Source organism: Leucoraja erinacea, chromosome 13 (genome assembly GCF_028641065.1).
Source record: "Leucoraja erinacea ecotype New England chromosome 13, Leri_hhj_1, whole genome shotgun sequence".
Classification (NCBI taxonomy): Eukaryota; Metazoa; Chordata; class Chondrichthyes; order Rajiformes; family Rajidae; genus Leucoraja; species Leucoraja erinaceus.
The window spans coordinates 34,913,442-34,934,455 of NC_073389.1; the positions used below are offsets into that span (position 1 = coordinate 34,913,442).

Sequence of the window (21,014 nt, forward strand, 5' to 3'; positions counted from 1 at the left end):
AATAGAATGAATTTGTGTTTGATTAGACTGTGGCACAGTGGAGTCTGATTGGGAGTAGGACACATGAAGTTGCATGCAACCTCTTTCAGGATGGGGAAACCTTTGCATACTGGTAACCAGGTGATCCTTGGCAAAGCTAAAACAAGTTTCTTGCCTTGCCAGAGATTCGATTGTTTTCCGGATTGCATCTCCGGTTGCTCTGCTGCCTAACAACGTGGAGCTGGAGGTCTTCTCGGACTGACTTTGAGCCCCACCGCGGGCGCGGACTTAACATCTGAGCTGATCCCTTGCCTCGGGATCACTCCAACTGCGGCCTGCGGACTTTATATCGAGAGCTCGCAGCTTCGGGAGAGGCCGAGATGGGAGCTACAACGACGCAGAGGTTCGACGCACCGTCCCGGGGTCCGATTGCCCGGTACAACACAAGCCACAAAACTGTGATCCATGTTCTGGCTAGCTAACCTGACCTGATCATGTAGTTACGATTGTTTTCAATTTTTAACACTTCTTTAGTTTGGGTAATCTGTGTTTGGGTGAAGTTCTTGAATTTTTTTCTTTGTTCCACAGTACAGAACTAAACAAAAAAACTTGTTTTGGGCTATTATCATTCTGCAAGGCTGGAGCTACAAGGCGAGGCTGGATATACTGGGTCTTTTTCCCCTGGAAGGTAGGAAGTTGAGGGGTGACCTTAAGGAGGTATATTAAAATTATTAGTGGCATATAGAAGGTGGATAACCACAGTTTCCCCCAAGTTTGGAGAATCCAGAACCAGAGGGCATGGGTTTAAGGTGGGAGGGAAAGTTTTAATAGGCACCTGAGAGTAAATTTTTTTACACGAGGGTGGTGCATACATGGAACATCATTGCCAGACGAAGTAGTAGAAGCCGGTACAATAACAGCATTTAAAAGATATTTAGGCAGGCATATGGAGACAAAAGATTTGGAGGGATTTGGGCCAGGCACAGGCAGGTGGGACTAACTCAGTTAAGCAATTTGGTTGGCATGAATGAGTTGGACCGAAAGGCCTGTTTCCATGAAGTATAATTATGATATGGACATTTATCAATCCTAATTAATTATTAACTAAGATAGACACAAAATGATGGAGTAACTCAGCGGGACAGGCAGCATCTCTGAGAGAAGGAATGGGTGACGTTTCGGATTGAGACACTTCTTCAGAGTAATTTGATATTAATTATCAACTAATTTAACTTTAGCACAGGCTGATGGCTGGAAAGAGATGTTTCCCAACTTGTTTTTTTTAAAGTCATTTTCATCTTTACACAATGTTTTTTTTTTCTCTCAGCCTTTATTTTAGAAATGGGAGTTGTAGTGTGGCAGTCTGACAAAATCCCTTGAACACAATATCCAGTCCTATTCCTGGATCTGACATCCTAGCACCTAGTCATGTGACCATTACTCTTTCCTGTTGGTGACATCACTGCTTTTCTCAGCTGTTCCCTGGAAAGGATGGCAGCAGAGGCTGTCAGTCTGCAGTAGATTGTGCAAGAGAACAGGTAGGAAGAGATGTGTGGCACAGGCCGGGGCGGTTCTATGCCACAGCCGCCAGTTGAACAGATAATGAATGCTGATAGAGACTGCTTATGCGATACCACTCACTAGTCTATTGAGTGGTGATGGAATGAAATGGAGCTGGAACACCAGCGATTTGCATATGTAAGGAGATTTAGCTAAGAGCAAGCGGTTATAATGCGCCACAGTGAATGTCCTCTGCGAGAGGCCGCACTGTGTGGCAGCAGATGGCTGATTGCAGTGAAGGGATACTGGACAGGAAAGACAGCAGGAGACTGCAGGTTCTCAAGGGTATTGTGTGATTACTATCTCCCCCCCCCCCCCCCCCCCCCCCTTCCTTCCATTCCTCGTACCTCCGTTTAAGCGTTGTGACAAGTGCATATATGATTTCTGACTAATTAATATATGATTCCTCAACAGTTAATTTATGTGTTCTGACCAGTTATTATTTTCTGACATAATGAGAGTATGAGTTGTCACTGCACAAGCAGCGAGAAATTAAAACAAGATATTCAACAAAGCTGTTCATTGATGCAGTGGAAAGGTGCTTACTGGGGGTGGCAGTAAATGAAGATCAGTTTCCTGTGTGCTTGTGGAGGGGGTGGGGAAGGAAATCCCAACTAATATATATGATATAAACATTAGAAACTACTGGCGAATTGGGAAGGTCAAGCAGCATCTGCGGAGAGAGGAACTGAGTCAGTGTTACGGGTGGATGACCTTTCAGCAGGAATGGTGGAAGTTTGAAAATGAATGGGCTTCAAGAAGAGAGAGGGGTGGAGAGAATAAAGAGAGTCTGTAATAGGGGAATTGGAAGACTGAATGTCACAAGTGCTCTACTGGGAGTGTGGTGCAGTAGGTAACGCTGCTGCCTAGCATTGCCAAGGACCTGATCTTGGGTGTTGTCTGTGTGGAGTTTGCACGTTCTCCCTGTGGATGTGTGTGTTCCTCATGGGTGCATTCGTTTGCTTCTACATCCCAAGGATGTGCTGGCTGGTGGCTTAATTGGCTGCTGTAAATTGTCTCTGGTGTATAGGGGAGTAGTAGAAGAATTGGGGGAGAATGAGTGGTGTGTGAGAGCGATTGGGTTAGACTTGCCGAATGGGTTTGCACTGGGAGTTAACATGAACTCAATGCTTTGAATATTGTACGAAACAGGGGAGATGAGCTAAATACTGCTTCCACGCTTTAAATGGAACATGTTTACATTGAAATGTTTTTAAAAGGAGCGAGGAAGGGAGGTTCAGGGTTTAATCTCTTCTGCAAGTTCAGTTTTTGAGCTTCTGCATAGGATGTCTACAGCCAAGCCAGCAGTGACCAACCTACTTGCTTGATACTGCTCTGAAAATGGCTGGAAAGTAGGGAACCTTATTCAGCGGTTGCTTTCTAGTTGGAAACTTAGTGGTAGGGAGCAATTAACAAGGCCATCCAATCGGTAAAGTGCTATGGATTGGTAAACCAAATCACCAAAGAATTGAAGGTGAATGTAGCGGAGACAAAGGTCGACAGTGCTTCACCAACTCTACCATAAGTAATGGCTTGAATTGTGAGAAATGTCTTGAAGGATTTGGGCCTGAGAAGGCAAGATCTAGGAGGTGTGCTACCAGATGAGTGCAAGTCATAAATGGTAGGAAAGAGATAATATTGTAAGTGTGTGGAGCAAAGCATCAGGTCTAAAGACATGTATCTGGAAGTTTATCCTTCTGACGAACTTGTTCATTGTTTGGAAGGAATTTTAAGGAGAAACTGACTAGTCATTTAAGAAGGGTGTCAGAGGTTATTGGTAGAAGGCAGGAGAATGGGATTAGGAGGGAGAGAGAGATCAGCCATGACTGAAACCTGGTTAAGGGACGGACAGGACTGGCAGCTCAATGTTCCAGGGTACAGGAACTTCAGGAGAGACAGGGGTGAAGGAAAAAGAGAAGGGGGGGGGGGGGGGGGGGTTGCATTGTTGGTTAAGGAGGATATCACTGCTGCGTTCAGAGGAGATATTCGGGCCGATTCGTCTAGTGAGGCTTTATGGGTGGAGCTGAGGAACAAGGAAGGGATGATCACCTTGTTGGGGGTTTACTACAGACCCCCGAATAGTCAACGGGAATTAGGAGGACAAATGTGCCGGGAGATTGCAGACAGCTGCAGGTCAAATAAGGTTGTTGTAGTAGGGGATTTTAACTTTCCCAATATAGTCTGTAAATTTACTGTGAAGGGTTTAGATGGGATGCAATTCCTCAAAAGTGTTCAGGTGAGTTTTCTCAAGCAGTATGTGGAGGCCGCCACGTGTGAGAGGGCAACGCTGGATCTAGTATTGGGAAATGGGGAAGGGCAAGTTAATGAAGTGTGTGTGGAGGACCAGTGACCACAGTTCAATTCTTTTTAAGATAGTTATGGATAGGGACGGAGAGGGTCCACGTGTTAAAATGCTCAACTGGAGTAAGGTCACCTTTGAGGGTATGAGAGAAGGCCTCGCTCAAGTTGACTGGAACAGGTTATTTGAGGGGAAAGGAACATCGGCCAAGTAGGATGTTTTTAAAAGTGTACTGAAGAAAGCTCAGGTGGACATCCCCGTTAGAGTGAAGGCCAAAGCAGGCAAATGTAAGGAAGCATGGCTGACGAGGGAAATTGAGACATTAGTCAAAAACAAGAAGGATGCATGGGACAGGTATAGGCTGCTGGGATCAAGTGCATCCCTGGAGGAGCTTCGGGAACTAATGAGTAAACTAAAAAAGGAAATCAGAAGGGCAAAAGGAGGGCCAGGAGATATCTCTGGCGGGTAGCATTAAGGACAATCCCAAAAGATTTTATAAATACATGTGGGAAAAGGGTAACTAGAGAGAGAGTGGGACCTCTCAGGAATCAAAGTGGTCACCTCTGTATGGAGCCACAGGAGATGGGCAAGGTCCTCAATAGGTATTTCTCATCTGTATTTACTGAGGAGAAAGGCAGCAGGACGGAGGAAATGGGGGCAGTTACTGGAAGTGTCTTGAGAACAGTCAGGGTTACTATCGAAGAAATACTGAAGGTACTGTCGTGTTTGAAGATAGACAAATCTCCAGGGCCTGATCAGATATATCCGAGGACATTGTGGGAAACTAAAGTGGAAATTGTGGGAGCCCTGGTTGAAATTTACGAGTCGTCCCTAAATACACAAGAGGTGCTGGAAGACTGGAGGGTGGCAAATGTTGTTCCTCTATTCAAAAAGGGCTGCAGGGAAAATGCTGGGAACTATAGGCCGGTGAGCTTAACATCTGTAGTTGGCAGGTTACTGGAGAGTGTTCTGAGGGATAGGTTTTCCCAGCATGGTTTTGTACGTGGGTGGTCGTGTCTAACAAATCTTTGATTTTTTTGAAGACGTGACCAAAAATGTTGATGAGGGCAGAGCTGTAGATGTTGTGCACATGGACTTCAGTAAGGCGTTCGACAAGGTTCCGCATGGTAGGCTGCTCTGGAAGGTTAGATCGCATCGGATCAAAGGAGAGGTAGGTGAATGGATAGCAAATTGGCCCCATGGAAGGAAGCAGAGGGTGATGGTGGAAGGTTGTTCCTCGGACTGGAGGCCTGTTATTGTGTGGTGTGCCTCAGGGTTCGGTGTTGGGCCTGTTATTGTTATCTACATCAATGATTTGGATGAGAACAAACAGGCAAGATTAGCAAGTTTGCTGATGATACAAATGTTATTGGTTTTGCAGATAGTGAAGATGGTTGTGAAAGATTGCAGCAGGATCTGGATCGATTGGCCAGGTGGGCAGAGGAATGGTTGATGGAATTTAATACAGAAAAGTGTGAGGTGTTGGGGCTTCGAACAAGGGCAGGACCTACACAGTAAATGGTAGGCCTCTGGGTAGTGTTGTAGAGCAGAGGGACCTAGGAGTACGGGTGCATTGTTCCTTGAAGGTCGTATCGCAGTAGATAAGGTGGTCAAAAAGGCTTTTGGCACTTTGGCCTTCTTCAGAGTATTAAGTATAGAAGTTGGGAGGTCATGTTTCAGTTGTATAAGACGTTGGTGAGACCGCATTTAGAATATTGTGTTCAGTTCTGAGCACCATGTTATAGGAAATATATTGTCAAGCTTGAAAGGGTTCAGAAAAGATCTGCCTGGGGTAGAGGGTGTGAGCTATTGGGAGAGTTTGTGTAGGAGCACAGGAGGATGACGGGAGATCTTGTAGAGGTGTACGAAATCATGGAGGAATAGATCAGATAGATGCACAGTCTTTTGCCCAGAGTTGGGGAATCAAGGACCAGAGGACATAGGTTCAAGGTGAAGGGAAAAAGATTTAATAGGAATCCGAGGGGTAACTTTTTCACATAAAGGGTGGTGGGTGTATGGAACAAGCTGCCCAAGGAGGTAGTTGAGGCTGGGACTATCCCATCGTTTAAGAAACAGTTAGACAGGTAAATGGATAGGACAGGTTTGGAGGGATATGGAGCATGCGCAGGCAAGTGGGACTAGTGTAGCTGCGAAATTGTTGTCGGTGTGGGCGAGTTGGGCTGAAGGGCCTGTTTCCACATTGTACCAATCTATGACTATGATTGAATGGTGGAGTAGACTTGATGGGCCGAATGGCCTATTTCTACTCCTATCACATGATCTTATGAAGCAGCCAAGTGAGCAATGGGTTGATTCTAAAGTTAATGTGGAAGGATGAATTAAGATTGTCTGAACTGCTTTTATCGTTATGAAGGTAGGACAGTAACTGGACCATCTTTCGAAGTTACTAATCAGTATGCTGCATAGATGCATTCAGACACTGTGGGTGCGGTAAATCAAGTAAAAACAGAATTCTGGAAATACTCAGGCAGCATCTGTGGGGAAATGAAGCAGTTAGTATTTGAGGCTAATGAGCCTTCAATAAAACTGGTGGTGGAGTTTTCTCCTGACCAAGGGTCTTTGACCTCGGGCACTAACTCAGCTTTTCTTTCCACGAATGCTACCCAATTTACAGGATGTGTTCAACATTCTTGTCAATCAACGCCAAAGCTCTCCTGGGACCAGCATCAAGGTGGAGAGAACATTTTGGCAAGGATTTGGTTGTGTGTGGATTTCCAGCCTGTTAGAAAAAGGGAAATAAAAATCTTGCTTTTCTACTTTTCTTATTAGTTTTTGAGGACATGCAGTTTATTTCCATCTCTAATTATCCCATCTTGAATCTCTGCAGTCCAAGATGGCGTGAGGAATGGAGAGGTACTGCAGGTTGTGGTGTTCCCATGACAGCAGGTCCTTGTCCTCCTTGATGGTAGAGGTCAACAGTTTTGGGACGTACTGCATTAGGGAGAAATTACATTTGTAGATGGTATACCCTGGCCTATTGCACCAGTGGTGGAGGAAGGAATGTTTAGGCTGATAGATAGGGTATTATTCAAGTAGACATAGTTGTAGAGGATGTAGTTCCCGAATGTAGTTGGGGTTGGACTTGTGCAGACAAGAATTTCCACTGAGTATTCCATCGCACAGCTGATGCACTTTGCAGATGGCAGAAAGACTTGAGAACCTCTGATGGGAGAACCTCTGATGGGAGAACCTCTGACTCGCAATGGGATATCCTCTGACCTGTTCTCATAGGCTAGGTATTTATGCGACTGGCTGGTTTCCAGTGAATACTGACCCTCTTCCCTAAGGTGTCAATGGATTGGAGCTTGGCAATGGCAATGCTAGAGAGTATGTGGTTAGAATCTCTCTTGATTGAGAAAGGCATAGCCTGGTATTTTAGTGGCATGAATGTTACTTGCCACCTTTCAGACTCTGCATGAATGTTTTCCAGGTCTTGCTACATGTGGAGGAACCTCAAATAAAATGTAATATTAGAAAATAAATGTAATAATAGTTAACAACTCTGTCTCTTGACTAAAGATGGAAGGAGGGTCATTGCTGAAAAGTGAAAATCTGCAGATGATGGAATTAAGAAATGAAAACCAAGTGCTGGAAAATTTCAGCAGGTCAAGCAGCATCTGTGGAGGGAAAAACAGTTACATCTTCAGGTCTAGATCCTTCATCAGGAAGGTTACTACTGTCTCTCTTTATTCGCAGACAGGGATTTTGTAACAGGGGCCTCCTCCATGTCTGCTCTCAGACACCCCAGTTCCCACAATCAGGATGTTACCCTTACTATTGCCTTGTCTCCCATCCCATCACCCCTTATATTTCCCACATACTGACAGTCATGCAGCATAATGCTGACTACATCAAGCCTGTACTGACCTTGTTTTTCTATCTACATTCCTAATAATCCCCCCCTCCCCCCCCCCCACCCCCCCCCCCCCCCCCTTGATTCTACCACTCGCCCACTACACACCAGGAGCAATTTTTAGTATCCAATTTGTCTACCAAACTGCACATCCCAGGGATGTGGGGTAAAACCATAGGGAGAATGCGCAAACTCTAAACAGCCAGTCAGGATTGTACCCAAATTGGTGAAACTGTGGGTGACAAGCTCTACTAGCTGCACGACTCTGCTGCCTACATCTGTTATATCTTTAATGTTTTCCAATTCTGATGGAAGATCATTGACCTGAAATAATCATTGACCTGCTTCTCTTTCCACGGAGACTGTCTCTGTCATGAATATTTCCAGCATCTCCATAAGATTTTATTCTATTTTTAGAAACATAGAAATTAGGTGCAGGAGTAGGCCATTCGGCCCTTGGAGCCTGCACCGCCATTCAATATGATCATGGCTGATCATCGTACCTGCCTTCTCTCCATACCCCCTGATCCCCTTAGCCACAAGGGCCACATCTAACTCCCTCTTAAATATAGCCAATGAATTGGCCTCAACTACCCTCTGTGGCAGAGAGTTCCAGAGATTCACCACTCTCTGTGTGAAAAAAGTTCTTCTCATCTCGGTTTTAAAGGATTTCCCCCTTATCCTTAAGCTGTGACCCCTTGTCCTGGACTTCCCTAACATCGGGAACAATCTTCCTGCATCTAGCCTGTCCAACCCCTTAAGAATTTTGTAAGTTTCTATAAGATCCCCTCTCAATCTCCTAAATTCTAGAGAGTATAAACCAAGTCTATCCAGTCTTTCTTCGTAAGACAGTCCTGACATCCCAGGAATCAGTCTGGTGAACCGTCTCTGCACTCCCTCTATGGCAATAATGTCCTTCCTCAGATTTGGAGACCAAAACTGTACGCAATACTCCAGGTGTGGTCTCACCAAGACCCTGTACAACTGCAGTAGAACCTCCCTGCTCCTATACTCAAATCCTTTTGCAATGAAAGCTAACATACCATTCGCTTTCTTTACTGCCTGCTGCACCTGCATGCCTACCTTCAATGACTGGTGTACCATGACATCCAGTCTCGCTGCATCTCCCCCTTTCCCAATCGGCCACCATTTAGATAATAGTCTGCTTCCCCGTTTTTGCCACCAAAATGGATAACCTCACATTTATCCACATTATACTGCATCTGCCAAACATTTGCCCACTCACCCAGCCTATCCAAGTCACCTTGCAGTCTCCTAGCATCCTCCTCACAGCTAACACTGCCCCCCAGCTTAGTGTCATCCGCAAACTTGGAGATATTGCCTTCAATTCCCTCATCCAGATCATTAATATATATTGTAAATAGCTGGGGTCCCAGCACTGAGCCTTGCGCTACCCCACTAGTCACTGCCTGCCATTGTGAAAAGGACCCGTTTACTCCTACTCTTTGCTTCCTGTTTGCCAGCCAGTTCTCTATCCACATCAATACTGAACCCCCAATGCCTTGTGCTTTAAGTTTGTATACTAATCTCTTATGTGGGACCTTGTCGAAAGCCTTCTGGAAGTCCAGATACACCACATCCACTGGTTCTCCCCTATCTACGCTACTAGTTACATCCTCGAACAATTCTATATTTTGCTTGGTTTTATACAAAATCTACACAATCCCAATTGCAATTACTTGCAATGACTTAGAAATTTATTAAGATACTAGACTAAGTGGGACCCGTTGGGTCCCATGTTCACACGGGAGGGCTGGTCCCCCGACGCAATGTTCCACCTCTCCACCAATTCCAATATTGGTGGCCAGTGGGGGGGCTTTCTGGAGTGCTGGTATGGGTTCTAGGGGTGGCAGCTCAGTCCCTCAAGCCTGATCTGCTGGTAGCTCATTCACGGCTGGTGGGCTGGCAGTTGACTCATGACTATTCCTTGAAATTCCATTTCAAGCAGGCTGCAAGGCCACCAAATTCAAGTGCAGTTTCTTACCACAATGAGCAGGTGCAAGGCCACCAAATTCAAATCTATGTTCCTACCACATCAAGCAGGGTGCAAGGCCACCGAATTCAAGTTCAGTTTCATTCCACTTCAAGCAGGGTGCAAGGCCACCAAATTCAAATGCAGTTTCATAGCATTTCATGCAGGGTGAAACCACCATAAAACCACACAAAACACCAAACTCACAGTTCAGTAGACATTCAGCGTGTTCAGTTGATTCACAGCTCAGACAGAGTCGTGACCTCTCCCTCCCCCATCATGCAGAGACTGAGCCACACCAACACTTTCGGGTTTTATAACCCCTCCCCCTCCCACTGGAAAAGGTATGGCTTTCATGGCGTGATTGACAGGAGAGAGATTCTCAACATTTCTTAAACACTAATAACACTTTTATTTTTCATTGATGGGAAGAATTCTCTGCACCTGCTCAGCGGAGGGGGGGGCTGAGTAAGATGGCCAAAAATCACAGCCGTAAGCGGTAGCGTTTTATCTAAAATCAATATACAGTGCAAACAGGAAGTAAGTGCATTTGCAGTAGTGCCTTTTAACTTCAAGCCAAAGCACCCAAGCCGCCATTTGCAGTAAGTAGTGCCTTTCAACTTCAAGCCAAAGCACCCAAGCCACCATTTGCAGTAAGTAGTGCCTTTCAACATCAAGCTAAAGCACCCAAGCCACCATTTGTAGTAAGTAGTGCCTTTCAACTTCAAGCCAAAGCACCCACGCCACCATTTGCAGTAAGTAGTGCCTTTCAACTTCAAGCCAATGCACCCACGCCACCATTTGCAGTAAGTAGTGCCTTTCAACTTCATGCCACCATTTGCAGTAAGTAGTGCCTTTCAACTTCAAGCCAATGCACCCACACCATCATTTGCAGTAAGTAGTGCGTTTCAACTTCATGCCACTATTTGCAGTAAGTAGTGCCTTTCAATTTCAAGCCAAAGCACCCAAGCCACCATTTGCTGTAAGTAGTGCCTTTCAACTTCAAGCAATGCACCCAACCCACCATTTGCAGTGAGTAGTGCCTTTCAACCTCAAGCCAAAGCACCCAAGCCACCATTTGCAGTAAGTAGTGCCTTTCAACTTCAAGCAAAGCACCCAAGCCACCATTTGCAGTAAGTAGTGCCTTTCGACTTGAAGCCAAAGCACCCAAACAACCATTTGCAGGCAGTGCCTTTTTACTTCAAACAAACCATATTTTCATTTTCAAACCACATTATGGGGACTCACAGCTGTGTAGACATTTGTTCAGTGTTATTCTGAGCTCAGAGAGAGGTGACCCTTGGCTTCATCCATCTTGCAGAGACTGAGGGAGGCACACCACTTCCTGATTTTATAGTCCCCCCTCCCTCCAGCAGGGGCAGCAGAGAGAATGGTGAATTAAAAAAAAAACATTAATATCTCTCCGATTTGTCATCGATGGGAAAAATCCTCCGCACCCGTAAGGCGGAGGGGGGCTCTGAGCGAGGTGGCCAAAAATGATGGCTGTAGGTGGCGGCGTTCTGTTGGAAATCGCAGCACAGTGGGCCAAAAGCAGTCAAGATCAGAGTTTTAGTAATATAGATTCTTGTGCTCGATAATTATTTGCAGGGGTTAAAAATAAGAACAGAAAATGAGCGAGTTTAGGGATGCTCTATGAAAGGCAATGCTGTTAAAAAGTTATGGAAATTCTTGCATTTTAATGTCTCTGTTTATTTATGGATTCCATTTGTGGTATTGTGTTGGACATTTCTGCATCTTTGCTGTTTAATCGGTATTTTATTATCTGTTCTGCCCTCTAGTTTTATTAAAGAAATGAGCCAATATTGTGGAGCAGATATTGTGTCATATATGATGCTTGGTTTGTGACAGAACCAATTCATGACCCAAAGTTCTTGTATTTTTCCATTGCAAGTCCCAAGGTAAGGGTTCCATTTCTTGGTGATCATACGGAGACATGAGTTGAAATCACACTATTGAAGATTTTTAAAAAAATTAATCAAACCAATGTTGGGCGAGTCCAGAACCAGGGGCCACAGTCTTTGAATAAAGGGGAGGTCATTTAAGACTGAGGTGAGAAAAAACTTTTTCACCCAGAGAGTTGTGAATTTATGGAATTCCTTGCCACAGAGGGCAGTGGAGGCCAAACCACTGGATGGATTTAAGAGAGAGTTAGATAGAGCTCTAGTGGAGTCAAGGGATATGGGGAGAAGGCAGGCATGGGTTATTGATAGGGGATGATCAACCATGATCACAATCAATGGCGGTGCTGGCTCGAAGGGTCGAATGCCTTCTCCTGCACCTATTTCCTATGTTTATGTTTCTATCTAATCTGGAATAAAATTTGAGGATCAGTAATGGTGGACCTAATTGTTATTTAAAACATGAAATGCTAGAAATACTCAGCAGGTCAGGCAGCATCTGTGGAGAGAGAAACAAAGTTAACAATTCAGTTCTGATGAAGGGTCTCAGACCTGAAACGCCTGGATATATCACTTGCCTTCATTTTCCCTCAACTTTCTTAAGTCTTTCAAGATTGCTTTCTTGAATTGGTGTTGGCAATAGTTTGATTGTCAGGGTCTGGAGGCTTTTCCCAATTTACGTTCAATTTTGTCCAAACCCTTTGGTTCACTAATGCCCTTCAAGGAAGGATCCACCCAATGCGACCAACAATATGGCTCCAGCCCAACGTGATTGATTTTTAACTGTGTCCACATTTCAAGAATATTCAGAGCGGACATTAAGTGCTACTGTAACCGGTGGCATCGCATATAGATGTAGAATGGGAATCTGCAACTGCAAGATGCGATGGAGGTGAGCGTAGCCACTGAAGGTGGACACCAACAAAATGGCAGCATGTATTACAGAGAAACGAGAGACTGCAGATGTTGGAATCTGAAACAAAAACTGTAGAAGAAACTCAACATTGTCAAAATTCATGAATTAACACCCTGCACCAGCATGCTTTACAGTTTGCACATTTTGCATTCACTGCAACTATTGGTGGTACATTACTATTCACAAGTTGTCTGCTGTGTGCCAAGCCTAGACCTAGACTTCTTTCATGTTCATTCATGATGTGGGTGTCCTTGGGAAGGCCTGCATTTGTTGCTTGTCTTAAGTGGCCCTCAAGGAAGCAGTGGTGAGCCGCTTTCTTGAATAGGTGTTGCCGATAGTCTTGCCACTCTCACAGCAAGGAGTTAACCTCTTGAGTAACAGATAGCCCATTCTTCATAAGATTAGCAGCTTTCCTGCTTCACAAAATGAAGATTAAAATATGACGGGAAAAGTTTCCACTGTTGTCTTCTCTGATCATGACTTGACCTCTGGTAATAAGGTGAGGTGATTTGCATGATGTTGATGGACCTCATTGCTGTAGTAGAGTGACTGAGCTGTGCTGCCCACAAAGGTGGAAGATGGATACACTGCCAGTGCAGAATGTCCACGAAGCTTAGCTTAAGGAACCAGGCCTAGACTTCTTGCATAGTTCCTCCTTTGAGCACATGGCAGCTTATGTGGCAGCACACACCACTCTTTGATCCCAGGCTTCTCGAACATTTCAGGCAATATTTCTGAGGAAACATCTCAGGTTATTGGGATGGGGAGAGGAAAATAGCACGTCATTTCAACCACCATATCATTCTTCTACAAGTTGTCGAAAGCAGCTATGCAGTTTCTACAAAAACTATAGAATGTGTTCTGAATGCCAGCTTCCATGGATAATCTATTTGAGCACAGTCTTCGTGCAGTCATGGGTGAATTTGATACTATATTTTTGTCATGACAAGATGGACTTTGACAATAATTTAAACTTACAGAGCATCTTTAACCTCTTTAAGTGCATTGTAGCTGTAACATTATTCCAGTCTTACAAATGACATATATTGTGTTGTGGCGGTCCCCAGCCTTGATACATGAAAATCGGTCAACATGTTTGCTACATTACAGCAGTGAGCACTTCAAAAACACCTTAACTGTTGCACAGTGCTTTGGGATGTTCCTATCCAACACACAGAACATATACTGTATATCCAGACTATTCTCTGAACCACATTTACCACATGCAATAAAATCCAAAGGTTAAACCACCTTCTTTCTCCCGTGAACATCTTAATTTGAGAGAAGCGGGCCTGGTATATGCAGCCAAGGAATATATGTCCAACTCACAAGGACAGGGCACAACGTTGAAAGCAAGTGAGCTGCACTGTGAAACTAGCGCTGAAATGTGTAATTAGATGCACATGGAGCTGAAAGATGCTGTGGCACTGTTGGAAGAAGCTTGGACTTTACTCCTAACCAATCCCTCACAAAACAGTTATTCTGGTTGTTAACAACTTGCTCTATGTGGGGCCTTGCTGTGAGGAAATTAGTTGCTGTATTTCCTGCATCACAGCACTTCATAAAAACTAGTGGCAGAGTGCCTTGAGGTGCACGCCTAATGCGTGCGGCCTTTTTATTCAGATGCCCCGTAGTGCGTAGAATGAGAAGTAAACACTCCACCTGCTTCATTAAGCATCTGGTTGGGTGGTTTGCATGAAGCCACTTGGGCCAGCTTGCTGATATGGAGTAGATTTCTCGGCTGCAGCCACATATCCTACCAGCGCACAATGGCTCTTTGTCAGACATGCTCACTTGGGAGAAGTCGTCACCCTAGGAAGCCTGAACAAAGAATGGCAGCATTAAAACCACCGAGTGTGGCTGCAAAAATGAATTTTCTTTGCAGTTGCAAGTAGTGAATTGATTGCAAGTGTTTGAATTACAGCTCTGGTAAAATTAATGCCTAAATCAAATATAGATTGTTTGCTAATAATGACATTGGAATAGTTGCTGACTATCGAGCACAATTAATCTTTTGTTACAAGGAATTGTATCGAGTCAGGCTTGAGTGATGAATGTCTTAGTCCTTTTCTGATACTTGCTGCCAGCTTCCTGTACTCAACAGAGTTTTATATCTTTGGTATTTTCCTATCTTATAAGAACACCGAGGAAGGATATTTGGCCCATTGGGTCCAAGCCCGCTCCTATGGGGAGCAATTCCATTAATCCGATTTCCCTGTATGCCTGTAATTTCTTCTCTCTCACATAAACCTGTCAACGCCTCTTTGATTCTTTTTGCAATTAACCTAAGTAGCACATCTTTAGGACCTGACAGGAACACACACACACACACACACACACACACACCCCCCCCCCCCCCCCCCCCCCCCCCCCCCCGGTTTGCTGGAGCCACTTATTGCACTATTTATTTTAAGCATTTGGTTACAAATGTTACCTGCAAGAGAAATTGAAGTAATTCCTTTGATTCATTTGGATATTCCAAGTCAAATCCAGCCTGAAATAATTATTAAAAAATAAAAATAGCAAATGCTTACATTTTTCAGTGAGTGAAGCAGGAGAAACAAATCTAGTAACTTTAGAAACCGAATATGCCTTAAATTGCAGAGGAGAAGGCGAGGTGGGGACTGGGAGAACAAAGAACATGACAGTAATAGAGGACCAAGAAAACATCTAAATTTTCCCAGTTCTGACGAAGGATCTGCAACTTGAAATGCTGCTTCTCTTTCTGCGGGTGCTGCCTGAACCATTGAGTATTTCCAGCATTCTGAGCCTTTATTTCAGATTTCCAGTTTGTTTTGTTTTGATATATCGATTACTATTTAGAAACTTGCATGACCAAAAGATGCTTGAGGCTGAGAGCCATTGACTGTTACATGGCAACATTTGAAATGTCTCATCCTGCAGGTATTATGCAGCTTTAATGTTGGCGGATCCATGGCAACATTGCAGTCAGGCTGATTCTTATGAAGTAGGGAAGAATTAGAGATCTAAGTATGTTTAGTTTAGTATAGAGATACAGTACGGTAACAGGCCTTTCGGCCCACTGAGTCCGCATCGACCAGTGATCCCCGCACATTAACACTAATAGGCAAAGGCCTTATTTCTACACTGTATCTCCAACTAAACTAAACACTAGCACTATCCTACACACTAGGGACAATTTTTTACATTTATACCAAGCCAATTAAACTACAAACTTGGACGTCTTTGGAGTGTGGGAGGAAACCGAAGATCTCGGAGAAAACCCACTCAGATCACACGGAGAACCTACAACCTGTAGTAATTCTACCGCTACGCCACCGTGCTGCCCCCCCCTCCCATGTATGTATATGCCTGGCCCACATTGAACTGCAAGTATGAAGCTGAGGCCTCCACCCCTTGATGGGTTTGAACTTCTCTCACAGCTTGTATTGCAGACACTCTGTGTCGTCACATTTCCAAGTGCCTGTCACAGCCGCTCAATCTGGCTGAGCGAGGGGAAGGAGGAGATACATTCCCCCCTTGGTATTCCCTGCTTCCCTCCATGATTTGCCAAGTGGAGACACTAGAGTAAAAGGTTAGACTGAGAGACATTGAGAGGTTGTTATTGTCACAGTACCAAAGACATGGCTTCGATCCTGATCTTTGCAAGTTCTTCCTGTGAACACATGGGCTCCCTCTGGGTCTTCCGGTTTCCAAAGATTTGTGGGTTTGTAGGTTAATTGGCTGTGTAAATTGCCACTCATGTGCAAGAAGCGGGTGAGAAAGTGGAATAACATAATATTTGTGTGAATGGGTGATGGATGGTCAGCATGGACTCAGTTGGTGAAAGAACCTGTTTCTGTGCTGTATCTTTAAACTAAACCTTGGTTTGCATATTATCTGGGCAAATCATACAATACTCAAGTACAGAAGGTAGTGCAAAGAAAATAAATAGTGCAGAAAATAGTGTTACAGCTGCAGAGAAAGGGCAGCTTTTAAAAAAAGTGCAAAAGATTAGGAATTCATTCTTAGCAGATGAAGGGATGCTTAAAGGAACGCAGAGAAGAGAGGTAGAGAGATGCAGGAAATGAATTTTGGAACTCATGAACAGATACAGCCAAAGGTATGGCAGCCATTGATAGTGCAAAATATGTCAGAGACACACAAGGCACTGGAACTTGTTGCTGGGCTGGGAAAGGTGCAGAGCCAGACAGGGAGGTGCCTGTGGTTAGATAGTCAGCTCTTTCCATTTACTGGCAGTGGTTGGGATTATTACATCTTTAACACCTGATTACAGCATCCGAACATTCTTCTTACACAACTCACACCACCAAGGAGAGGGACCACCCACTTATCTCAGCCTGGTTAATAGCTAAGTGTCTGGCTACAATAGCAGAGAGATGTTCAAGTCTGTTACTTGAGCTCTCAATGTTGTTACAGGTTTGAGCTTAGGTGAGGATCGGAGTGATTATTTCAGACTGATTATTAGCTCTTCATAAAAGGAGGGGAAAATTTAGAGGAATTTAGGACAACCCCATTAAGTATTTGGATGATGGTATTGCTGTTAATATTGTTGTGATGTGCATATTCCGCTGGTGTTATTGACCACTAGCTCCACTTGTCAAATCGTGAAGGGAAGCAGGGAATACATAGGAGGGAATGTATCTCAAAATAAGTAAGAATGAAATAGGCTCTGAGAGATTGGAAGTGGCCCAGTGTCATGCATGGACACACTTGGCAAGAGTGAACCAGTGAATACCCATCAGACGAATGTGGCAATTTTCTAGGAAAATGCAGGTCATAACAATATTATCAGTAATACCAGCGCACAAATGTCTAATGGGGTTGTCCCAAATTCCTCTAATTTTTCTCGTCCTCTTGGGAAGAGCTAGTAACCAGTCTGAAAAAGGTTCTTAGAAACATAGAAAATAGGTGCAGGAGTAGGCCATTCGGCCCTTCGAGCATGCACCGCCATTCAATATGATCATGGCTGATCATCCAACTCAGTATCCTGTACCTGCCTTCTCTCCATACCGCCTGATCCCTTTAGCCACAAGGGCCACATCTAACTCCCTCTTAAATATAGCCAATGAACTGGCCTCAACTACCTTCTGTGGCAGAGAATTCCAGAGATTCACCACTTTCTGTGTGAAAAATGTTTTTCTCATCTCGGTCCTAAAAGATTCCCCCCTTATCCTTAAACTGTGACCCCTTGTTCTGGACTTCCCCAACATCGGGAACAATCTTCTTGCATCTAGCCTGTCCAACCCCTTAAGAATTTTGTAAGTTTTTATAAGATCCCCCCTCAATCTTCTAAATTCTAGCGAGTCCAAGCCGAGTCTATCCAGTCTTTCTTCATATGAAAGTCTTGACCTGAAACGTCACCTATTCCTTTGCTCCATAGATGCTGCCTCACCCGCTGAGTTTCTCCAGCATTTTTGTCGACCTTTGATTTTTCTAGCATCTGCAGTTGTTTCTTAAACAACCAGTCTGAAATAATCACTCCAATGCTCGCTCCAAAGCTTAAACATGTAACATCATTGACAGCCCAAGTAACATAGAAATTAGGTGCAGGAGTAGGCCATTCGGCCCTTCGAGCCATAACAGACCTAAACTCTCTCTCTATTGTAGACGCAAAAAGCTGTAGTAACTCAGCGGGACAGGTAACATCTCTGGAGAGAAGTAATGGGTGATGATTCGGGTTGAGACCCTTCGTCAGACTGGTTAGGGATAAGGGAAACAAGAGATATAGGCGATGATGTAGAGATAAAGAACAGTGAATGAAAGATATGCAAAAATGTAACAATGATAAAGGAAACAGGCCATTGTTAGCTGTTTGTTAGGTGAAAACGTGAAGCTAGTGCGACTTCTGGGAGAGGGATACAGAGATTGGGAATTCCAGGGCTACCTGAAGTTAGAGAAATCACTATTCATACCACTGGGCTGTAAGCTGCCCAAGCGAAACATGAGATGCTGTTCCTCCAATTTGCATTTAGCCTCACTCTGACAGTGGAGGAGACCTTGAATAGAAAGGTCTGTGGGAATGGGAAGGAGAATTAAAGTGTTTAGCAACTGGGAGATCAGATATGTTCAGGCAGTCACCCAGTCTATGTTTGCCCAGTCTATGTTTGGTCTTGTCGATGTTTAAGAGTCCACATCTTGAACAACGGATACAGTAGATGAGGTTGGAGGAGGTCCAAGTGAACCTCTGCCTCACCTGAAAGGACTGTCGGGGTCCCTGGACAGAGTGGAGGGTGGAGGTATAGGGACAGGTTGCATCTTCTGCGGCTGCAGATCAAGGTACCTGGGGAGGGGGTTTGGGTGGGAAGGGCTGAGTTTACCAGGGAATTGCAGAGGGAACGGTGCTGCGGCAGGCGGAAAGGGGTGAAGCTGAGAAAACGTGGCTAGTTGTGGGATCCCGTTGGAGGTGGCGGAAATTTAGAAGGATTATGCGTCGTATGCGACGGCTGATGGCGTGAAAGGTAAGGACTAGGGGGAGGGGGAGCAAGGGCGGAACTGTGGGGCACCGAGGAGACACGAGTGAGGGCCTCATCTATGATGGGAGATGGGGGGTAAATCCCCATCTATATGGTAACCCCCATTCCCTAAAGAATGAGGACATCTCGGATGTCCTGGTATGGAACACCTCATCTTGGGCACAGATGCGGCATAGACGGAGGAATAAGGAATAGAATTTTCACAGATAGTGTAGTCGAGATAGTTGTGTGAGTCAGTGGGTTTGTAATAGACGTCAGTCAGTCTATTTCCTGTGATGGAGACTGTGAGATCAAGAAAGGGGAGGGATGTGTCGGAGGTTGCCCAAGTAAATTTGAGTGCAGGATGGAAATTGGTGGTGAAGTTAATGGTCCATGAATTCTGCATGGGTGCAGGACGTAGCACCAATGCAGTCTTCAATGTAAAGGAGATAGAGTTCTGGGATAGTGCAGGCATAACTGGGACCCATGCGTTTGCCCATAGCTACACCTTGGACTTGGAGGAAGTGGGAGGATTCGAAGGAGAAGTTATTAAGGCTGAGGACTTAGAGTGTTAGTAGAGGGAAATTGGATGGTTCACTTGTTTCCCTTATCCCTAAACGGTCTGAAGAAGGGTTTCAAGCCGAAACATCACCCATTCCTTCTCTCCAGAGATGCTGCCTGTCCCGCTGAGTTACTCCAGCTTTTTGTGTCTATGGTTTAAACCAGCAACTGCAGTTCCCCACTGCACATTTTTTTTGCTATAGTAGCCTGACACTTCCAGCAGTGTGTTGCTGTCTGTCAATGCATCCGCCCTGAGAGAACAGTCAACAACAGCTAGCCCAAAGACCAAGGTGGTGGCTGCACCTTCATCTGCAAGGGACAACTGGAGGATCAAAAAGACACAAAGTGCTGGAGTAACTCAGTGGGTCATTTCAGTCTGAAGAAACGCCCCGACCCGAAACGTCACCTATCCATGTTCTTCAGGGATGTTGCCTGACCTGCTGAATTACTCCAGCATTTTGTGTCTATTTGTTGTGAACTAGCATCCGCAATTCCTTTTTTTTCTACAATTGGAGGACCTCCTGTCTTGAAGGGGTGGGCTACTCAGGCATCTCAGGACCTCCCCAGTGGGGGTAAGTGGGTGTCTTTTGAACATCCAGCTCACCGTAACATGGAGTCCATTCCCTCTGGTCATCAGCATATAGTTCCCAATCCCGGATGCAATGGACAAGGTCAAAGGAGAATCGAAGTTCCCATGAGAGATGGACTGATCCTCTTGGAATATCATAATCCAACATTATCTGGGTTGGGGCTGTTTCCAGGAGGAGAGTTCCAAGCATCTTGTCAGGAGGATGACTAATCCAACACAAGGATGATAGACACAAAAAGCTGGAGTAACTCAGCGGGAAAGGCAGCATCTCTGGATAGAAGGAATGGGTGACGTTTCAGGTCGAGACCCTTCTTCAGACGAGGATAACTTGCTTCCTGCCAGGTATAAGTGACAGCTGCCTAGTCTAATTTATAGCTTTATCTTCAATGCACACTGTTACAATGCTGCCTGGAGTGGACAGTTACTGTACTAGACACAGAGTGCAATTTCTACACAATTCATTTCTGCCCGCAGAGAATGCCGTCATTGTACCGTTTGGATTTTAAACTGATCATTGTTTACAGTGCACACTGTAACAATACCGACTACGGAATGGATAGTCACTGCTTGCTGTTGCAATGTATTCTATAAAGTATACCGTATACTACGTACTGCTATCGGTTACTGTGTATGGAATGTGCTATTTTAACACCGTCCACTGCATTCTGTTGCAATACCGTCGCTGTCCTTCAGATGTCAGCTGTGGCTCATTGGAAGCGCTCTTGCTTGAGTGCCTGAGCTGTGGTCACGACCCATTGTAACTTTACTGCAAGTTGTACGTGGCCCCCGTGCCGTGCATCGCCGATGGACGGAACAGACTTCAGGGTAACATTTTAAAGGGAAAGCAAATCTTTGCTGCCTCGGTCATTTAATGTGATTACACTTGA

At 44.8% G+C, this 21,014-nt stretch overlaps 1 protein-coding gene across 2 annotated transcripts in view; it reads left to right on the forward strand.

The window, feature by feature from the left end:
* The first annotated feature begins 408 nt into the window (after positions 1 to 408).
* The window catches only part of LOC129702855 (H(+)/Cl(-) exchange transporter 4), a 60,382-nt gene continuing 39,776 nt past the window's right edge, over positions 409 to 21,014 (forward strand). The window contains exon 1 of one of the 2 annotated variants that reach the window (XM_055644890.1): positions 409 to 1,517. The gene's annotated coding sequence lies outside the window, so the exon portion shown is untranslated. Of the gene's footprint in view, positions 1,518 to 20,501; positions 20,953 to 21,014 lie in introns of those variants that run through there. The other variant, XM_055644889.1, reaches the window with a different exon arrangement.